The sequence below is a fragment of the Thalassophryne amazonica genome, chromosome 4 (assembly GCF_902500255.1).
Source record: "Thalassophryne amazonica chromosome 4, fThaAma1.1, whole genome shotgun sequence".
In the NCBI taxonomy this organism is placed as follows: Eukaryota; Metazoa; Chordata; class Actinopteri; order Batrachoidiformes; family Batrachoididae; genus Thalassophryne; species Thalassophryne amazonica.
This window is the reverse complement of record NC_047106.1, coordinates 117,708,563-117,732,034: the sequence shown is the minus strand read 5'-3', so window position 1 is coordinate 117,732,034 and position 23,472 is coordinate 117,708,563. Positions and strand designations below refer to the sequence as shown.

The 23,472-nt window shown below is 42.7% G+C and overlaps 1 protein-coding gene across 9 annotated transcripts in view; it reads right to left on the bottom strand.

Moving 5' to 3' along the window:
- The window catches only part of tenm4 (teneurin transmembrane protein 4), a 626,167-nt gene that overhangs the window by 87,935 nt on the left and 514,760 nt on the right, over window positions 1-23,472 (bottom strand). The gene's annotated exons all lie outside the window — the stretch shown is intronic.

Sequence of the window (23,472 nt, the reverse complement as noted above, 5' to 3'; positions counted from 1 at the left end):
AAAAAAAAAAAAAAAAAAAAAATCCACACAAGAGTTTTTCTATTAATTCCACCAGCAAACTACCTACCCTATGGGCGGGAACTTTGCTAGGTGAAGATTTCGAATGCTGAAATCATTTTTCCTGGAATAGAATTATAATCATCATGTCATCTTCTATCTGCTATAAGACAATCATGATGTGAACATTTGATCAAAGAGTTTTTCCATTTGTAAAAGTAAAACATTTTGATACAGCTATTTCTGCATTAGCCTCAATACTATCCAACAGAAAATCACTAAGGGGCCTTGGGCAAGGTCCTTAATCCCCTTGTTGCTCCCGATATGTAGTGAGTACCTTGCATGGCAGAAACCTCACATCGGGGTGAATGTGAGGCATTATTGTAAACCGCTTTGACCGTCTGAAGCAGATGGAAAGGCACTATACAAACGCAGTTCATTTACCATTTAACCTCCAGGTTCACAATGCAGTTGATAAAATTTCCTCTTTGTTTTTACGGTTCTTCACAAAGATTTTTAAAGGCTCACGGTCGCAGCTGAACGGCATGTTCACTGTGAGAAATGCCGTATATTACGATTCAGTACCTATTAACACTCCTGGTCAAAATGCCGGTGTCACAGTATACAAATAATGAATGTTTATGAATTCAATGGTGAAAGCTGGAACATATTAAATATTCATGCCATTGAAGGAATGTAAAAACATTCATTATATGTTTTATATAACAGCTAAAATAGATCCTTGTCATTTTATATTCTAGTAATTTATAAACAGAAAAGGGACTTACATTTTGGTGCGTCACTGCACTGACTTTGTGCACTTCCAGAAAAAAGAAAAGAGTTTGTGTAGAATCCTCACTCCAGGGAAAAATCACATCTGACATCAACAATCCAACATGAACTTTAAATACACGAGTCCAAAAATAATTCTGACGATGTTGCCCGCGATGCTGTGCACGAACTTCATGTACTCCCCCCCCCCCACCCCAAAGACACTTCCTTAGTGCAGAGAAAAAAATCACATCAGAAATTACTCCAACTTTTCATTCTAATTTCCTGCTAACAGCTCTTCATGCGTTTAGATGGCTTACAGCACAGTGCTTTTGTTTTTGTGTGTGTGTGTGTGTATGTGTGTGTGCTTGCACGTGTTGTGTGTGTGCGCAGAGTGCAATGGTACCAAACGTATGGAACCAAATTTGCACCCTAATGGAACCAAATTGCACTCCAAATGCAACGCAACACAAATGGGATGAATAATCCATGTCACGTGACATACAAAGCACCAATCAAATGACAAGGATCCACTCAGCCCTTATATAAACTGAGATGACGCCCGTGCCAGACTTGTACGAGGTCTGTTAGAAAAGTTTCCGACCTTTTTATTTTTTTCAAAAACCATATGGATTTGATTCACGTGTGATTGCATCAGACAAGCTTGAACCTTCGTGCGCATGCGTGAGTTTTTTCACGCCTGTCGGTTGCGTCATTTGCCTGTGAGCAGGCTTTGTTTGAGCACTGGTCCACCCTCTTGTCGTTTTTTTATTGCGAATAAATGTTACAGGAGTTTTTGTCATGGAAAGAGGAGCGGCTGCATGGCGCAAAGCAACGCCGTGATGAAGCCTTCCAGGACATGTTGGGGCAGGTTCAGCTCATGCACAATCACAATCGGATAATCACAGGACTGAAAAGCAACCAACAGCCGTCTGAAATCCACCTGAAAGCCGTCCTCTGAGACCAACACTGAGGTGGTTTTGTCCCGTGTAATGAACGGCTCCGTGGCACGTTCCTCCGCTCCGCTTTCCATGACAAAAACTCCTGTAACAGTGGAATGTGCCGTTCATTTCTAAACTGGACGCTGTCTTGATCCGGTATGTCGTCTGACTAGCACAGGAATTGTGAAAAGACGTGGACATCAGCACTTTTTCGGCATATTGAGACAGACGTACGGAGGAGTTCCGCGCATCGTGGTGGAGCCGCATGGCGCACAGCAACGCCGTGATGAAGCCTTCCAGGACATGTTGGGGCAGGTCCAGCTCATGCACAATCACAATCGGATAATCACACGACTGAAAAGCAACCGACAGCCGTCTGAAATCCACCTGAAAGCCGTCCTGTGAGACCAACACCGAGGTGGTTTTGTCCCGCGTAATGAACGGCTCCGTGGCACGTCCCTCCGCTTTTCTTTCCATGAAAAAAACTCCTGTAACAGTGGAATGTGCCGAAAAAGTGCTGATGTCCACGATTTCTGCCTTTTTGTGAAAGTCAGACGAGGTCCCGGATCAACAAAGCTTTCACGTTGGAAATGATCTGGTTGTTTCAGTGGGGTGTGAGCCTGTCGATCGGCGCTGTGAGCGCGCAGCACTCTCAGCAGTTGTGGGCCATCCATAAAGCGGCAGTAACACTGCTTAATCTGTATAATCCCCATAAAATCGTCCCTGAAAGCCATATTAATTTTTCGAACGGTGTCCACCTGGAGGTCTCTCACAGTTTCTGGAAAAAAACTGATGCAGCGAAGCTCCAGATCGTTCAGACATTTATTCGCAATAAAAAAACGACGAGAGGGGTGGGCAAGTGCTCACACAAAGCCTGCTCACAGGTGAATGACGCAACCGACAGGTGTGAAAAAACTCACGTATGCGCACGAAGGTTCAAGCTTGTCTGATGCAATCACACGTGATTCAAATCCATATGGTTTTTGAAAAAAATAAAAAGGTCGGATACTTTTCTAACAGACCTCGTATATTTGCTGTCTGCATATGCATGAGGTATCAGAGCATGCGCAAAAAACAGGAGCTCTTCCAGTTTATGAAGAAGAATAACCTGCTTGTACCACTGATTTTGGTCCGCGCACAGAAAAGGTAAACACAGTACAGAACAAGTCCCCCATTTTTGATGCATGCACAGACAGCAAATATACAAATGTGGTACGGTGGTCATCTCAGTACCTGACAACAGGTGTTTGGATTCAGTGACAATTAACACTCCCGGCCAGATGGTGGCAGTAATGCAGCTGTTGCTCTCTCAACTGCCATAAAACATTACAAAAGAGTTGTAGTTAGTTAGCATGCTAGATGACAGTACCTTGTGTCATATACCTATGAGTGTCATGCAAAAATGACCCCATGGGTGGGGCTGTGTCACCCCAGTGTCTAGATAGACAACACAGAACCAAGTGGTCAGATAAGCCATTTGGGCATCATGTGGGAACAGAGGAACGGATGGACGCTTCACACTCCCATCCAGATGGTTGCGTTAATGCAGTAGTCCGGTCTCGCAACTGCCATAAAACTTCATAAAAGAAGAAGAAGTGTGAGTAGTTAGCCTGCTAATGTGTTTGTCTGACATGATATACCTATGAGGGGCACACAAAAGTTAAATCCCCCCCATGTTACTCCAGGGTCTGCATATATGACACAAAACGAAAATCATGGCGATTGGATGAGCCGTTACGGGGTGATGCAGGATCAGACGGACGGACAGACATTTGGTGAATTCTAGTATAGATGAGGATAATGAGAGTGCACACTTAATGTATCTGTACAATAATGCACTTTTAAATATTGACAACATTTTTGTTTTCACTTGAACAGTATATTATGCTTGAAAAAAATATGACAAGTAAGCAGACACAGGAGTGACTTAAAATATAAAACATCTCCTAGAGTTCAGTTCACTCAATGTATAAGTGTAAAGAGTGCGGCGCAGTACACCAGAGGACCTTCCAACAGTCGAGGAAGGTGCACTGTGTGATTGTAATAAAAATGGGCACCCTCTCAAAGCTCCCCAGCATGTGGTTGGAGAGCAATAGTGCGGTCTTTGCTACAACACTGACTCTTCCCACAGTGGAATATTAAGAATCTATCAGTTTTTTGCTAAAATAAACCGAAACCCCTTACATTAAATAAAAAAAAAAATGCTGATAACAATTATGTGACATCTAAAGCCGACTATGTCCTGCTGCTGCCCTGACTGCCAAGTAGTTTTGGCCCCTCTGATGTTTTGGTGGCCTCCTGGTCATTCTCCAGGTGTCTCATTTTTACTGCTCCTCCTGGCTGAGCTGCTCCCCCCCCCCCCCCCCGGATGTCCCCCTCATGTGTCTGTTCTGATGCAGAATCCTGGCAACTCAGTGTGGCAGCAGTGGCAGATCTTCCAGCTCCCTCCACCCTGCCTGCTCGGTTTTGTCATCCTCGTCTCTCTCCTTTGTCTGCATGTGTTCATCTAGTCTTGCACTTAAAATAAATCACTTTTGTGAAAATTCCTGTGCGCTGTGGCAGCATCTGGACTCATGCTTTCATTACCTATAACAGACTGTCAGTAAAAATGATAAAAGCGTGTTGTGTTAAAAGGTGTGAATACTAATTATGCAGTCATTTCATCGTGTTTTTTGCATTTTTATTGAATTCAGATCGCATTTTGTTTTAACCTTGAGATCAAGTACAAACACTGTTTAAATTATTGATTCAAATAAGGTTTAATTTTTAAAATGTGGATGTGACGCCAACAATAAAAGCATGCAAAAGACCGAGCAGTTGAATATTTTTTGAGACACTGCAAAGATGATTCAGTCTACGAGTAACTTTCATGCAAAGGAAATAACTATCGATGTGGAAAAACTGTCAGGACAGGATGAGGCATCTTGTTAGCTTAAAAGATTAGCGATATCACCTAATCTCATTATACAGTGTATGAAACAGGAGCACCGAGGTGCAACTCCTCTGAGAGCCGCAGCCTCTCCCCAGCCTGCAAATCAGTCAGTTCATCACAAACAGGAACATGAGTGGCCAGATTGTTTCATTTCGTTCACAGAGCACATCAGCATAGAACAATTTTAAATCTTTCAGATTGCCAATGTTCCAGAATGGAAGTGAGTGAACGGTGAAGACTTTTATCTGCGTACTGAATACAGATTGGAAAGCCCTCTTCGATGCTGCCGCCTGACATAATAAAGCCTCTAATAAATGAGACGGCGGGTGCTGGTTTACGGATATTTCCTCAGTGCTGCCATCTCAGATATCCAATATGGAGGGGAAGAGTGTGAGAGGAATCATCTCGCAGAGATAAATGCAATCTGATCTGTGCTATGGACAAGGATTCGCAGACATTTTTTTTCAGACTAAATCTTCGACTTCAGGATACACCAAATTGCAAAGTAATTTATATCCAAAGCTTTTGATTTCTTCTGACAGGGTGCTGCAGCTGAGCTACAAATTCCATTATAATTGTGTTTTTGTGTGTGTGTGTGAGAGTGATAACAGTACAAATTTGGTCACTTACAAGCAAAGGCATTTAATGTGTGTGTCTATATATGGAGACACACACATATATACACATATATACACTCATTGGCCACTTTATTAGGAACACCTTGCTAGTACCGGGTTGAACTCCTTTTTGCCTTCAGAACTGCCTTAATTCTTCGTGGCATAGATTCAACAGGTTTTGGAAACATTCCCCAGAGATGTTGGCCCATGTTGATGTGACAGCATCACGCAATTGCCCATTCATCCAGTCTGTCCATTCTCCTCTGACCTCTGACATCAACAAGGCATTTTCATCCACACAGCTGCCACTCACTAGATATCTTCTCTTTTTCGGACCATTCTCTGTAAACCCTACAAGTGGTTGTGCGTGAAAATCCCAGTAGATCAGCAGTTTCTGAAACACTCAGATCAGCCTGTCTGACACCAATATCCATGTCAAATTCAACGGCACTTGAATCTCCTTTCTTCTACTCGATTTAAACTTCAGCAAGATCAAGATGCCTAAATGCGTTAAGTTGCTGCCATATGGTTGGCTGATTAGAGATTTGTGTTAAAAAGCAACAGAAAAGGTGTAAATGGTAAAATAACTGCATTTATATAGCGCCTTTCCATCAATATCAGAAGCTCAAAGTGCTTATTCACACACACACACACACACACACACACACACACACACACACACACACACACACACACACACACACACACACACACACACACACACACCGATGTCAGGGTGCCAACATGCAAGACGCTCACAAAACACTGGGAGCAACTTGGGGGATTAAAGACCCCTAGTGATTTTCTGGCCAGGTGGGGGTTTGATCTTCTGGTCTTATATATATATATATATATATATATATATATATATATATATATATATATATATATATATATATATATATATATACTCAACAAAAATATAAACGCAACACTTTTGGTTTTGCTCCCATTTTGTATGAGATGAACTCAAAGATCTAAAACTTTTTCCACATACACAATATCACCATTTCCCTCAAATATTGTTCACAAACCAGTCTAAATCTGTGATAGTGAGCACTTCTCCTTTGCTGAGATAATCCATCCCACCTCACAGGTGTGCCATATCAAGATGCTGATTAGACACCATGATTAGTACACAGGTGTGCCTTAGACTGCCCACAATAAAAGGCCACTCTGAAAGGTGCAGTTTTATCACACAGCACAATGCCACAGATGTTGCAAGATTTGAGGGAGCGTGCAATTGGCATGCTGACAGCAGGAATGTCAACCAGAGCTGTTGCTCGTGTATTGAATGTTCATTTCTCTACCATTAGCCGTCTCCAAAGGCGTTTCAGAGAATTTGGCAGTACATCCAACCAGCCTCACAACCGCAGACCACGTGTAACCACACCAGCCCAGGACCTCCACATCCAGCATGTTCACCTCCAAGATCGTCTGAGACCAGCCACTCGGACAGCTGCTGAAACAATCGGTTTGCATAACCAAAGAATTTCTGCACAAACTGTCAGAAACCGTCTCAGGGAAGCTCATCTGCATGCTCGTCGTCCTCATCGGGGTCTCGACCTGACTCCAGTTCGTCGTCGTAACCGACTTGAGTGGGCAAATGCTCACATTCGCTGGCGTTTGGCACGTTGGAGAGGTGTTCTCTTCACGGATGAAGCCCGGTTCACACTGTCCAGGGCAGATAGCAGACAGCGTGTGTGGCGTCATGTGGGTGAGCGGTTTTCTGATGTCAATGTTGTGGATCGAGTGGCCCATGGTGGCGGTGGGGTTATGGTATGGGCAGGTGTCTGTTATGGACGAAGAACACAGGTGCATTTTATTGATGGCATTTTGAATGCACAGAGATACCGTGACGAGATCCTGAGGCCCATTGTTGTGCCATACATCCAAGAACATCACCTCATGTTGCAGCAGGATAATGCACGGCCCCATGTTGCAAGGATCTGTACACAGTTCTTGGAAGCTGAAAATGTCCCAGTTCTTGCATGGCCGGCATACTCACCGGACATGTCACCCATTGAGCATGTTTGGGATGCTGGACCAGCGTATATGACAGCGTGTACCAGTTCCTGCCAATATCCAGCAACTTCGCACAGCCATTGAAGAGGAGTGGACCAACATTCCACAGGCCACAATTGACAACCTGATCAACTCTATGCGAAGGAGATGTGTTGCACTGCATGAGGCAAATGGTGGTCACACCAGATACTGACTGGTATCCCCCCCCCCAATAAAACAAAACTGCACCTTTCAGAGTGGCCTTTTATTGTGGACAGTCTAAGGCACACCTGTGCACTAATCATGGTGTCTAATCAGCATCTTGATATGGCACAACTGTGAGGTGGGATGGATTATCTCAGCAAAGGAGAAGTGCTCACTATCACAGATTTAGACTGGTTTGTGAACAATATTTGAGGGAAATGGTGATATTGTGTATGTGGAAAAAGTATATATATATATATATATATATATATATATATATATATATATATATATATATATATATATATATATATACGAGGTCTGTTAGAAAAGTATCCGACCTTACTATTTTTTTCAAAAACCATATGGATTTGAATCACGTGTGATTACATCAGACATGCTTGAACCCTCGTGGGCATGCGAGAGTTTTTTCACGCCTGTCGGTTACGTCATTCGCCTGTGGGCAGTCTTTGAGTGAGGAGTGGCCCACCCTCTCGTCGTTTTTTCATTGTTTAGGAATGGCTCAGAGACTGCTGCTGTGTTAAAAAGCAACAAAAAAGGTGTAAATGGTAAAAGAACTGCATTTATATAGCACCTTTCCATCAATATCAGAAGCTCAAAGTGCTAATTCACACACACACACACACACAAACACACACACACACACACACACCGATGTTAGGGTGCCAACATGCAAGATGCTCACAAAACACTGGGAGCAACTTGGGGGATTAAAGACCCCTAGTGATTTTCTGGCCAGGTGGGGGATTAATCTTCTGGTCTTATATATATATATATACGAGGTCTATTAGACAATAAACCGACCCGTTTATTTTTTTTTTAACTATATGGATTTGAATGACATGCGATTACACCAATCATGCTTGAACCCTCGTGCGCATGCGTGAGTTTTTTCACACGTGTCGGTGACGTCATTTCCCTGTGGGCAGGCCTTGAGTGAGATGTGGTCCCGCCCTCTCGGCTGAATTCCTTTGTTTCACACCCTGCTCGAGACGGCGCGCGTTGCTTTATCAACATTTTTTCTGGACCTGTGAGGAATATCCGAGTGGACACTATTCGAGAAATTAAGCTGGTTTTTGGTGAAAAGTTTAACGGCTGATGAGAGATTAGGGGGTGTTTCTGTCGGTGTAAGGACTTCCCACGGACCGGGACGTCGTGCAGCGCTTCCAGGCGCCGTCGTCGGCCTGTTTCGACCTGAAAACATCCTAATTTAAGGCTTAATTCACCCAGGACGTCGTGAGAGAACAGAGAAGATTCAGAGGCCGGCATGAGGACTTTATGCGGACATTCCACTGTTTAAGGACATTTTTTAATGAAAGACGTGCGCGCAAATTCGCCGAGTCATTTCCGTGACGACTCGGCAAATCTGTGTGCGCCGCGACAGGAAAAACACCTCCATGTTGAAAACCATTTGTAAAATTCAGGCGGCTTTTGATGGCTTTCAACAAGTGAGTAACTGAGAAATTGTTTAACAGCTTGGGCATGTTCCAACTTGCCCGTTAAGGTTTCCAACTGAGGTGTTTTTCCTGTTGCGACCCCCCGCGGTCGGGTCTGGCCTGACATGCGACTCTGCCCGCACGTTCTTTCATTGCAAAATGTCCGTTAACAATGGAATGTCCGAATAAACTCCTCATGCTGACTTCTTCTGAAAGTTCTCTGTTCTCTGACGACTTCCTGGGTCAACAGAGCCTGAAATGTGGAAGTTTTCAACTTGAAACAGCGAGACGCTGCCGCCTCGAAGCACAGATCGCCATCAGGCGCCGTGGGCCGTCCTTACGGCGACACTACCAGACCAAAATCTCTCATCAGCCGTTAAAATTTTTACCGAAAACCAGCTGAATTTATCGAATGGTGTCCACTCAGTTGTGCCTTACAGTTTTTGAAAAAATTTTTATTATATTGTGCGCTCGTTTTATGATATTGTGCACATGTTTAAAGCATCGTTTGGGTAAAACAAGGGCACGATCTACTTAAACGTGGCCACAATTTGTAAAATGTGCACTCAATATTGTCTTGACACATAAATGCTGACTATTAGTCAACAAACCAGGAGACAGTGTGATACATTTCCCCATTAGAAATGGATCTGGTCAGGGTGTATCATCATGGTTTGGGCGCACAAGGACATACAGAGAACTCCAGCTGCCCAGCATGACATCATCTGGAGTTTAAGCACATTAAAAAGAACGCTGAGGGCGAAGCATCATGAGGATGACAATTTAGGTCATATTATGAAGTTCATTTTGAATGAAAGGAAAACGTGCGCACGTTTTATTAATTCAAGAGCTCAATTAAAGGAAAACGTGCGCACGAATTATCATGGCCAGGAAAACATGCGTATTTTTTATTAATTTGAAAGCACGTTTTATTAATTTGTGTGCTCAATTAAAGGAAAATGTGCGCACAAATTATCATGGCCAGAAAAAATATCATTTTAAGTGACCTGTCCCGGGTTTCATAAAGGAACCGCAGTGGCAGCCACTTTTTTTTTTCACGTGCGCGCGTGAACTAATCGTCCATGAAGATAATTTTATTAACTACACAGATGTATAATAAAACAAATGGTGACTGGTTTATAACACAATGATGACAGTTTGAGGGGGAGAGAGAGAGGAACCGCAGCCAGCCAGTTTTTTTTCTTTTCTTTGTTTACATGTGCGCGCGCGAACACAACAAATGGAGCACAGCAACTCGCTCTGTGTGTCTGAGTTATAAAACGCAGGGAAGACGAAGACAACACACTGGAAATTGTTTTTTCCCCTTATTTATTCCTTTACTGGTTCATTTTACTGGTGCTTATAGTTGATAAAACTTGGATAAAGTTACTTGCACCAGTGCAAGTGCAGTATAAAATTACGTGCACTGCTCGAATAATACGTGCACAAACTAGCACATGCATGTACTATTTTGAGCCCTGCATATACACGACCGCAGCAGGAACTTGGTTCGCACTGCCGGTAGTAAGTCAAGCCTGTTTCCAGTGCATGTTGGCCTCTGCCAAGGCTGCCCTTTGTCACCGGTTCTGTTCATTACCTTTATGGACAGAATTTCTAGGCGCAGTCAGGGTGTAGAGGGGGTCCGGTTTGGGAACCACAGAATCTCGTCTCTGCTGTTTGCAGACGATGTGGTTCTGTTGGCTTTGTCAAATCAGCACCTTCAGTGTGTACTGGAGCGGTTTGTAGCCGAGTGTGAAGTGTCCGGGATGAAGATCAGCACCTCCAAATCCAAGGCCATGGTTCTCAACCGGAAAAAGGTGCTTTGCCATCTTCAGGTTGGTGGAGTGTCCTATCTCGGGGTTTTGTTCACGAGAGAGGGACAGATGGAGCGTGAGATCAACAGATGCATTGGTGCAGCATCTGCAGTGATCGGACCGTCGCGGTGAAGAGAGAGCTGAGCAGGGGGCGAAGCTCTCGATTTACTGATCAATCTACAGTCCGACTCTCACCTATGATCACGAGATTTGGCTCATGACCGAAAGAACAAGATCGCAAGTACGACCGGCTGAGATGAGTTTCCTCCACAGGGTGGCTGGGCGCTCTCTTAGAGATAGGGTGTGGAGCTCGGTCACTCAAGAGGAGCTCGAGCCGCTGCTCCTCCAAGTCGAGAGGAGCCAGCTGAGGTGCCTCGGGCATCTTTTTCGGATGCCGCCTGGACGCCTTGTTGGAGAGGTGTTCCGGGCACGTCCCATCAGGAGGAGGCCCAGGGGAAGACCCAAGACACGCTGGAGGGACTACGTCTCGTAGCTGGTATGGGAACACCTCGGGGTTCCCCTAGAGGAGTTGGGGGAGGTGTGTGGGGATTGGGAGGTCTGGGCCGCTTTGCTTGAGCTTCTGCCCCCGCTACCCGACCTCGGATGAAGCGGAAGAAAATGGATGGATGGATGTATATATATATATATATATATATATATATATATATATATATATATATATATATATATATATATGTGTGTGTGTGATGTGTGTGTATGTATGTAGACAGAGAGAGAGAAAGAGAGAGAATACTTTGCATTTGGGATGTCCCGATTCAATTGGAGTGATCAGTGTAGGACCCAGTCAAAACATTTTTTTGATTGATCAGGATCAAATTTAGCAAACAGGAATCACACAGATTAGTCTGTGCACAGCAAATTGTGCAGAGTAAAGTATACTCTGCCAGGATAACATTTGGTCCCACTCTAAAGAGAGTTAAATATACTCTATCACAGTGCTAAATCAACTCTATCACATGGTAAAATCAACTCTATTATGCTCTGAATGACTCTTATTGGAGATGAAAAATGTGATTTGACAAGACAGTAGATCTGATTTCACTCTGTAATAGAGTGTATTTACTTCTATTTGGACTGGGACCAAATGAGTATATTTTATTCTGCAAAATTTACTGTGTGTTGAGTCCAGTTCTGTTTCATAAGGTCCATGCAGAGGGAACTAGCAGCCACAGCGCTCAATATGACCAGTTTCACCTTCATTTGAAGGCTGGCGTGCACATTTCCAAAACTGATCACTAGTGAGCGACTTTAATTTTTTTTATCTCGTCAGATCCACTTTTTTTTTTCCACATGTGTATTTCTCTCTGCTGTCTCACACACACACCATGCTGCTGCCTGCATGAGCAGTCAAAGCTTTTAAAAGAAGACGTCAGACACTGGAATGTGATATTCACTACTTTTTTTTTACTCTTATTGTTGTATACGAGGTCTGTTAGAAAACTATCCGACATTTTTATTTTTTGCAAAAACCATATGGATTTGAATCATGTGTGATTGCATCAGCCAAGCTCAAACCTTCGTGCGCATACATGAGTTTTTTCACACCTGTCGGTTGCGTCATTCGCCTGTGAGCAGGCTTTGAGTGAGCACTGGTCCTCCCCCCTCGTCGGATTTTCATTGTGAGGAAAATGTCTGAGCGGCTGGAGCAGCAATGCATCAAATTTTTCCATAAACTGTGAGAGACAGCCAGGTGGACACCATTCGGAAAATTCAGATGGCTTTCAGGGACAATTTTATGGGCATCACAGAGATTAAGGAGTGGTACAGCCGGTTTAAAGATGGCGCACAATGGCAGAGGGCGCGCCACGCTCTGAGCGGCGATCGACAGGCTGAAACGACCAGATCATTTCCAAACTGAATGCTGTGTTGATCCGGGACGTCGTCTGACTACCAGAGAAATGGCAGAAAAGGTGGACATAGCACTTTTCCGGAACATTCCACTGTTAAAGAAGATTTTGTCATGAAAACAGGAGCGGAGGAATTCGCCACGGAGCCGCTAATGGCGTGGAACGAAAGCACCTCCGTGTTGGTCTCACAGGACATGTTGTGACATGCCCAGCTCTTCGACAATTTCTTGGATACTCACTCGACTGAAAAGCCACCCAAAGCCGCCTGAATCTTCTGAATGGTGGAAGAGCTGGGCATGTCCCGTGAGACTTCCAACACGGAGGTGCTTTTTGTTCTGCGCCATTACGTGACTCCGTCCTGATGCGCGAATTCCGACGCACGTCTTTCATTACAAAATCTCCTGTAACAGTGTAATGTGACGAAAAAGTGCTATGTCCACCTCTCTTGCCACTTCTCTGGTAGTCAGATGACGTCCCGGATCAACATAGCCTTCACTTTGGAAATGATCTGGTCGTTTCAGCCTGTCGATGGCTGCTCGAAGCGCGGCGCGCCCTCAGCCGCTGTGGGCCGTCTTTAATCCGGTTGTAATGCTCCTTAATCTGCGTGATGCCCATAAGATCTTCACCGAAAGCCATCTGAATTTTCCAAATGGTTTCCACCTGGCTGTCTCTCACAGTTTCTGAAAAAATTTTGATGCAGCAAAGCGGCAGTCGCTCAGCCATTTTCCTGACAATGAAAATCCGCCGAGGGGGCTGGACCACTCCTCCCACAAAGCGTGCTCACAGGCAAATGACGCAACCGACAGGCGTGAAAAAACTCACGCATGTGCACGAAGGTTCAAGCTTGGCTGATGCAATCACACGTGATTAAAATCCATATGGTTTTTGCAAAAAATAAAAAGGTCGGATAGTTTTCTAATAGACCTTGTATTTGGACATAATGACTCCAAATAGAATTTTGCTCTGGAGACATTTATTTATATGAAATGATATCTGTTTACATGATGCATTGGTTTTGCTTCACTCCGTTTGTGCGATCTGTTAAGACTCCTCTGCAATAAATCATGATCACATCAGACATCTGTGCTGCACATGAAAAACAAAAAAGTAAAAAACACTGTGATTGTGTGGTTTGCCTGATGTTTGTCAGAGAGGAGTAGCATGTTCAGTCTGTCACTGTGCACCACCTGAAAAGTGGGCACACACATGCACCCTGAGTGACATGGGGTGAGAACAAAATTAACTAACGGGAATTGAATGTCACATTTCTTTTCCATTTTTGCACTAAAAATGAAAGAACAAAATTTTAAATCACTTTTCTTCAAATTATGACCTTTACATGAAAGTGACTTTGAAGGTCATTCGTCACAAGACTGATCCACAGTGTCACTAAAATGCACTTTTGTGCTCACTGTAAAAGAGAGGAAAGGCCCTTTCCATCTGTTGGGCAGAGAAGCAGGCACATCTTTTCCAAAAATAAAAATAATCAAATTAGTATTTTTCCTTGTCTCGATGACTACTACTTTAATTAAATACAAAGTTTGTCTTTCCCTCTGCCCAATTCTCATTTACAGTAAATGTTTGAGATTTTTTTCTCATCAGGAAAAAAAAAGAAAGAAAAAAAAGAAATGAAAATTGTGATTTCACCCCAGGAAGAACCCTGCTTATAGAAGAAAAGATCAAATTACTTTATATCAATAGTTTTATTTGTTTATTCGTATACAAGTAATGAATGTTTATGAGTTCAATGGTAAGAATATTTCATGAGCTGAAAGATGGAATGTTACATCTTTCACCGAATAAAATATTTGTTCCATTGAATGAATGAACAACATTGTTTTATATAACGGCTATTATTATATGGCTGTGATGACCTTTAAATAGGAGTCCAAAATTGTTCTCAGTCAACTTGCAAAAACAGTCAGATTGTTCAAAAACAATCTGATGATGTCGTCTGTGATGCCGTGCACTGACTTCGTGTACAGACTGCTGTCTGCTTTCCGCAATCCAGCGAAAAATCACATCAGAAATGTATCCAGCTCTTCATCCTAGCAGCTCCTCATGCCTCCAGTCGGCTTACGGCATAGTGGATGTGTTTTTTTTTGTATGTGTTGTTAGAAGAATTAGCATGGTCAATTAGCTTGTTCAAATCATCATCTGTCAGCAGAAGAACTCCACCATGTTTAGCTAAGCGCTGCCCCTCCTAGTGTGCGCGTGGGCGGGGTTTGCAGCGTGCAATGGTAGAAAACATATGGAAGTAAATTTGCATGGTAAATAGAACCATATTTGCACGCTAAAGGCAACACAACACAAATGGGAGGAATAATCCATGTCACATAAATGCTAAAATAAATGGACTGCATAGGGCTTTTCAATCTGCATCAGACACTCAAGGCCCTTTACAAATAATACCTCACATTCACCCCTATGTGGGGGTGCTGCGATACAAGGCGCTCACTACACACCAGGAGCAACAGGGGATTAAAGACTGCCCAAGACTTTTCCAGGCAAGCTGGGCTTTGAACCAAGAATCTTCTGGTCTCAAGCCCAATGCCTTACCCACTAGACCATTACTGGCACTGAGATTAGGCAGTGAGATTAACCCCGTACCAGGTTTGTATATTCACTATCTGTGCATGCATGAAAAATGGGGAGTTTGTTGTGTACTGAGTTTACCCTTTCTGTGTGCAGACCAAAATCAGGTTTAATGTGAATAAATTGTGATCCTATCTCCTTAAAAAACAGGAAGTTTGTTCTGTACTGAGTTTACCCTTTCTGTGCGTGGACTAGGGATGGGTATCAATAAGATTTTATCGATATCGATTCCGCTTATCGATCCGATTCCTTATCGATTCCCTTATCGATACCTCTTGTGAATTTTTTGTATACTATACTACAGGTTTTCTATGTCAGCGGGTCAAAGAGCTTTTTCTTATCGTGCACCCGCTCTGTGGAACGGTCTTCCTGCGACCGTGAGGCAGTCGGAGACCATGGACATTTTTAAGTCAAGACGTAAAGACTATTTTATTCTCTTTCTTATGAATAGTTTTTATTTTTATCTGTTTTATTCTTTTACTTCTGTTTTTAACTATGTATTTGAATTTTTTTATTTTTATTTATTTATTTTAATGTTTTATGTTGAACTGTTCTATGTGAGGCGCCTTGAGATGGCTTTTGTTGTGATTTGGCGCTTTATAAGCCGATTAAATTGAAATTGAATTGAAACTGAACAACATTTTACTGAGTCTTAAAGTAAATAAATATAAAATTGGTTACTGGATCCTTAAACTTTGGACATAATAAACGCTACATGATGGATCCTTGATCTCTGGACACGAATAGAAATAAACAAAATCTGTAGTTATTGTCAAAAGCATTTCCTTTCAGACATTATTGGCATGAATGTCTTCCCATACATCTGAGCTGAGCTCTTGCAGTTGGCTGTGCTGCACGTCAGGATGTAATTCATAAAGAATGCAGGACGTCTCATTTTGTGAGGAAAAAAAACATTTTAGTCGATTGTAGTTTCTTGTCTGTCTTACAATGTTTGTAAGAGGTGTCATATTATTTAATGTGGCAATTCGTTTTGAAGTTATTAATTCCGGCTGGACTCTGTCTCGGCAGAGAGCCGCACAGTGTTTGGAGCTGTGCCAACGGAACGAAGGATGATTCTCGTTTCTTGACTGCAACAAGACATGAGTCCCATTTAGTGACTTTAATCCACACAAAAGTGACTCATGATAATTTAATGGCTTTGAGAGGGGTTAAGAAGCGGACTTGCCGCTTCTGAAGAGCAGCGAATCAAAGAACCAACGAGCCAGTGGATCAAAGCATTGCTTCAATGGTTCACACTTCAAAGTGGTGTCGCGCTGCAGAAACGGTTGATTACAGAGCCGCTGCAGGGTCTGTAATCAACATAGAGGAATGATCATTTTCCCAACAAACACCCTCAAAAACAACGGCTGCTCTGAAGGACCAATAAGGGAATCGTTAAGCAAAAAGGCTAATGATGTCGGTGGATCAAATCATTTCTTAACGATACTCGAAAAGAACCGGTTCTCGATACCCAACCCTAGCGTGGACCAAAATCAGGCTTACAGGTGGGATATTTTTCTCCATAAATTGAAACCAGCTCTCAGGCCTTTCCACACACAGAAAGGGTAAACTCAGTATAGAACAAACCTTCTGTTTTTTGCGCATGCGCAGACAGCGAATATACAAATGTGTTACGGGGGTCATTTCAGTCCGTGACACCGGCATTTTGTCCAGGAATGTTAAGTAATACTGAATCAAAACACACAGCATTTCTCACAGTGAACAGGCCGTTCAGTCGGGACCATGAGCATTTAAAAATCTTTGTGAAGAACCGTAAAGACAAAGAGGAAATTTTGTCAACAGAATTGTGAACCCGGAGGTTCTGTGATCAGAGAATGGAGTGAGGTAGTAGTAAGGCTAATGCAGAAATAGCTGTGTCAAGATGTATTACCTTTACTTTGCTACATCAACATCAGTGACCAGTGTGACTGTGAAATGGAAAAAACTCTGATCGAATGTCCCCATCATGACGATCTTATAGCAGGTAAAAGATGAAGTGATGACTATAGTTCCATTCCAGGAAATATGATTTTAGCATTCGAAATCTTCACCTAGCAAAGGTTGCGCCCATAGGTCGGGTAGTTTCCTCATATATAAAATGTAACGTGCCTGCGGTGTTTACAGAGAAAGTAACAAGTGTAGCATTCAAATAAGTAACTTCATCAGACCTCCAAAGGAAAGAGAGCTCACTCATCAGAAAACATAAAACAATGATTTGCAAATCCTTTTCAACCTATATTCAATTGAATACACCACAAAGACAAGATATTTAATGTTCAAACTGATAAACATTATTGTTTTTGTGCAAATATTTGCTCATTTTAAAATGGATACCTGCAACACGTTTCAACAAAGCTGGGATAGTGGTATGATTACCACTGTGTTACATCACCTTTCCTTCTAACAACACTCAATAAGCGTTTGGGAACTGAGGAGACTAACTGTTGAAGCTTTGTAGGTGTAATTATTTCCCATTCTGGCTTGATGTAAGACTTCAGTTGTTCAACAGTCTGGGGTCTCTGTTGTCGTATTTTGCACTTCATAATGCGCTACACATTTTCAATGGGCGACAGGTCTGGACTGCAGGCAGGCCAGTCTAGTACCCGCACTCTTTTTACTATGAAGCCTTTTACTATGAAGTTGTAACACGTGCAGAATGTGGCTTGGCATTGTCTTGCTGAAATAAGCAGGGATGTCCCTGAAAAAGACGTTGCTTGGATGGCAGCATGTGTTGCTCCAAAACCTGGATGTACCTTTCAGCATTGTTGGTGCCATCACAGATGTGTAAGTTGTCCATGCCATGGGCACTAACACACCCCCATACAATCACAGATGCTAGCTTTTGAACTTTGCGCTGATAACAATCTGGATGGTCTTTTTCCTCTTTTGTCTGGAGGACACGACGTCCATGATTTCCAAAACCAATGTGAAATGTGGACTCATCAGACCACAGCACACTTTTCCACTTTGCGTCTGTCCATTTTAAATGAGCTCCGGCTCAAAGAAGGCAGCGGCATTTATGGATGTTGTTGATGTATGGCTTTCGCTTTGCATGGTCGAGTTTTAACTTGCACTTGTAGATGTAGCGATGAACAGTTAACTGACAATGGTTTTCTGAAGTGTTCCTGAGCCCACACAGTGACAGGGTTTTTCTCTATATTGTCAATATATGCATTATCAAATATTAATGTCTTCACTTTGATGTACTCTCTGTAATCATGTATTTGATTCTGTTCTCTGTTTTTCATATATACGTATATGCATGTGTGAAAGTTCATGTACCATTATTCCTTTAAACAATTACTTAGTGTCAAAAGCAATCATATACGCTGAATGGTTCAAGTGATCATTAAGACTGTCAAACGAGAAAAGTGAGCAGATGACCTTTGACCATTCAATGTGCAGATTGTTTTGCCAGAATGTCAGACTGGATGGCTAGTGTCATGTTTGGCTAATCGCAGATGTGTACTTTTGATTAATGGTTCAGCCTTGAAGAAGAGCATTGTAACTGGAACACGGTTCAAGGGCTGGACATTGTTATGGAAAGCTTAGGAGACTGAGTGTTGTGTGGGCCGCCCGAAGAGGAGATATTGCTGGCTTACCACCAGAGGGCGCCCTGCCTGTTGTCGGGTTTCAGGCACCAGAGGGCGCAGTGGCCGCAAGAGTCCACCAGGAGCTCGGAGGTGACAGCTGTCACCCATCAGTGATCACATCATCCATAAAAGCCTGGAAGAGACACCATAACTCTGCTGAGTTATCAGCTTACCACACAGGTAAACCGACTCAGCTGTACTGTGCCGTACGCACACGTTTTTTGCATCAGAGCTTTTTACAGTCATTAACCTTTTTGTACACTTGCGGCTTAAGCTGAGTTTGTGGAAGTTTGAGGAGTTGGCGTCTCCACTCCTCACTTCTGACTTGATTAAGTGATACATAAGGCACTGCACATACTCTGTGTTCCTGTGTTTGGAGGTGGAGGTTTTCCCCCAGAAAGGAAGTGTATTTTCAGCTGACTTGTTTACTGGGTGTTCACACACCCACCCCGTAACCTGTCACTTTTCCTGCCAGCAGTACTGGATCTGACAGCTGGAAGCGGTGGCTACCTGGGGACTCAGGACTTGGCGGCTCTGGTGTGTTGCAGGTCTCCGTTGGTGGTGGAACATTGTGGGTCCCGGCTCTTCTCTGGTTAGGCGTCTCCAATCCTCGGGCCTGCCCACGCGTCATCTTTTGTTATACTGATATTGACAGACTAAAAAGCATATTTTGACCTGTTGTGCACATTTGCAGTAATAAACTGTATTTATTGGATTCTCTATTGGCCGTTCATTTACGCCCCCCTGGTGTGGGTCTGTGCATTTCACTTTTCCCAACACTGAGGGCTCAAAAGCCATAACAGTTTTCATATCAATGTGAGACCAGACTTTGTGTCTTTCCATTGTTTTGTGATATTGTCACTCCTATATGCTGTATGTAACGATATTCAATAAAAAGCAGAGGAAAATGGGCGGGACCTTTAGGACGGACGACAGTTATTTCTGAAGGAGCTTCTCGTTTGTCCTCTCCTGTACAGGACAAAGAAATTCAGTGTCTCTTGCGTGATCATTTCTGTGTGTAAACAGTTGTTCTTTTCAGGTCCAACTCTGAACAACTCTGACAGAGTTGAGTAAGATCCTTGACACAATGATGTTGGTTTTTAATGCAGTGCCACTTGAGGGATCGAAGGTCACGGGCATTCAATATTGGTTTCCGGCCTTGCTGCTTATGTGTAGAAAGTTCTCCAGATTCTCTGAACCTTCTGATTATATTATAGACTGTAGATGATGGAATCCCTAAATTCCTTGCAATTGAACATTGAGAAATATTGTTCTTAAACTGTTGGACTATTTTTCACGCAGTTGTTCACAAAGTGGTGATCCTCGTCCCATCTTTGCTTGTGAATGGCTGAGCCTTTTGGGGATGCTCCTTTTATACCTGATCACGACACTCACCTATACTCAACAAAAATATAAACGCAACACTTTTGGTTTTGCTCCCATTTTGTATGAGATGAACTCAAAGATCTAAAACTTTTTCCACATATACAATATCACCATTTCTCTCAAATATTGTTCACAAACCAGTCTAAATCTGTGATAGTGAGCACATCTCCTTTGCTGAGATAATCCATCCCACCTCACAGGTGTGCCATATCAAGATGCTGATTAGACACGATTAGTGCACAGGTGTGCCTTAGACTGCCCACAATAAAAGGCCACTCTGAAAGGTGCAGTTTTATCACGCAGCACAATGCCACAGATGTCGCAAGATTTGAGGGAGCGTGCAATTGGCATGCTGACAGCAGGAATGTCAACCAGAGCTGTTGCTCGTGTATTGAATGTTCATTTCTCTACCATAAGCCGTCTCCAAAGGCGTTTCAGAGAATTTGGCAGTACATCCAACCAGCCTCACAACCGCAGACCACGTGTAACCACACCAGCCCAGGACCTCCACATCCAGCATGTTCACCTCCAAGATCGTCTGAGACCAGCCACTCGGACAGCTGCTGGAACAATCGGTTTGCATAACCAAAGAATTTCTGCACAAACTGTCAGAAACTGTCTCAGGGAAGCTCATCTGCATGCTCGTCGTCCTCATCTGGGTCTCGACCTGACTCCAGTTCGTCGTTGTAACCGATTTGAGTGGGCAAATGCTCACATTTGCTGCCATTTGGCACGTTGGAGAGGTGTTCTCTTCACGGATGATGCGAAGGAGATGTGTTGCACTGCATGAGGCCAATGGTGGTCACACCAGATACTGACTGGTTCCCCCCCCCCCCCCAGTAAAACAAAACTGCACCTTTCAGAGTGGCCTTTTATTGTGGGCAGTCTAAGGCACACCTGTGCACTAATCATGGTGTCTAATCAGCATCTTGATATGGCACACCTGTGAGGTGGGATGGATTATCTCAGCAAAGGAGAAGTGCTCACTATCACAGATTTAGACTGGTTTGTGAACAATATTTGAGGGAAATGGTGATATTGTGTATGTGGAAAAAGTTTTAGATCTTTGAGTTCATCTCATGCAAAATGGGAGCAAAACCAAAAGTGTTGCGTTTATATTTTTGTTGAGTATATTTCCAATTAACCTGTTCACCTGTGGAATGTTCCAAACAGGTGTTTTTTGAGCATTCATCAACTTTCCCAGTCTTTTGTCCCAACGTTTTTGAAACATGTTGCAGGCATCCATTTCAAAATGAGCAAATATTTGCACAAAAACAATAAAGTTTATCAGTTTGAACATTAAATATCTTGTCTTTATGGCGTATTCAATTGAATGTAGGTTGAAGAGGATTTGCAAATCATTGTTTTCTGTTTTTATTTACATTTCACACAACATCCCAACTTCAGTGGAATTGGGGTTGTATATTATGACCCTAAGAGGTCCAGAGTCCATATGACTGAAGCCTGAACCACTGATATCTATATACTGGATTGGGTAGCGCAATAGCAGAGCTCACACTACACATTTAATGATGCCACTCTCTGCCAAAATGATATGCCTATTCTATTTAAGCTTTAGAAACTAGTGTTCAGTTAAAGCAAATGAATATCTAAGCATCCTGTAATAGTCTACGGACTAGTCCTATGGGCCTCATGACCTACAGTGAGGCAAATAAGTATTTGACCCACTGTTGTTTTTGCAAGTTTTCCCACCTACAAATAATGGAGATGTCTGTTATTTTTATCGTAGGTACACTTCAACTGTGAGAGACAGAATCTCAAAAAAAAAAAAAAAAATCAGAAAATCACCATGTATAATTTCAAACAATTGATTTGCATTTTATTGCATGAAATAAGTATGTGATCACCTACTAATCAGCAAGAATTCTGGCTCTCACAGACCTGTTAGTTCTTCTTTAAGAAATCCTCCTATTCTCTTTACCTGTATTAACTGCACCTGTTTAAACGCATTACCTGTATAAAAGACACCTGTCCACACACTCAGCCAATCACATTCCAACCTGTTCACCATGGCCAAGACCAAAGAGCTGTCTAAGGACACCAGGGACAAAATTGTAGACCTGCACAAGGCTGGGATGGGCTACAGGACAACAGGCAAGCAGCTTGGTAACAAGACAACAATTGTTGGCATAATTGTTAGAAAATGGAACAAACACAAGACAACTGTCAATCTTCCTCGGTCTGGGGCTCCATGCAAGATCACGCTTCATGGAGTAAGGATGATTCTGAGAAAGCCCAGAACTACACTGGAGGACCTGGTCAATGACCCGATCAAATACTTATTTGCCTCAATGTATATACAGTAGGTCTTACATTTTTTTCTCTATCTCTCTATACATTTACCAACTCAGCAATTACCCACATTTGCCATTGTATACATATAATGAATGTTTATGGGTGCAATGGTAAGACTATTTGTCTGAGTTGAAAGATGGTCCGTACTTTTCCGCAAGTAGAATCATATATTTCATCTTTCAATGCATGAAAAAGTTCTTTCCGATGCACAAACAGAAAACATTCATTATTTGTTTTATATGACACCAAAATACATCAACATCATCTGATATTTCACTTAAAATTAAACAGGAGTTTCTTCTTGGACCAAAACAAGTGAGGACAGCTTGACACAGCAATTAAGTCCACCCCGCAAGACTCATGGACACACTGTGCTGACACACTGCTGACTTAAGTACAACGAGAGCCACTGCGCTGAGAAGCTCCGTGGTATATGTGGAGCACACATCTGCTTTCAATCCCCTGTAAAGTCATGGTAAGAACTTCTTCAATTCTTCATCTGACAGAGTTTCAAGAGCTGCTAAAGATGTCCCAGAGAACAATGCGGCTGCTGGTTTTAGTTTCTACGTATGATGAAATGGAGCCGTGCAATAGTGCAAAACAGATGGGAGAAAACTGCACTACAGCACCAAAAATGCACCCATGCTATGGGACAAATAATGACTGTCACATGACAAAGCAGCCACCAATCAAATGACAAGGAGCTATTTAGCTGTCATATATAATATATAGTATAGCACAGCAATGTGATAAGGAAGAGGACCGTGGCAGTAATCTTGAGAGTTAAATATTTTCCACATATCAAGTAAACATGTCCAGTCATTGCTGTGGTCCTGGTAGTACTGTTCAGCAATGGTGCCTTCAGAAATGTGCCCAGTACATCTAAATGTGCACAATATTATCTGGATGTGGAGCAAATAGTACATAGTGTTTAGGAAACTAACCCACACAACCCCCACACTATTGCTATGATCAGC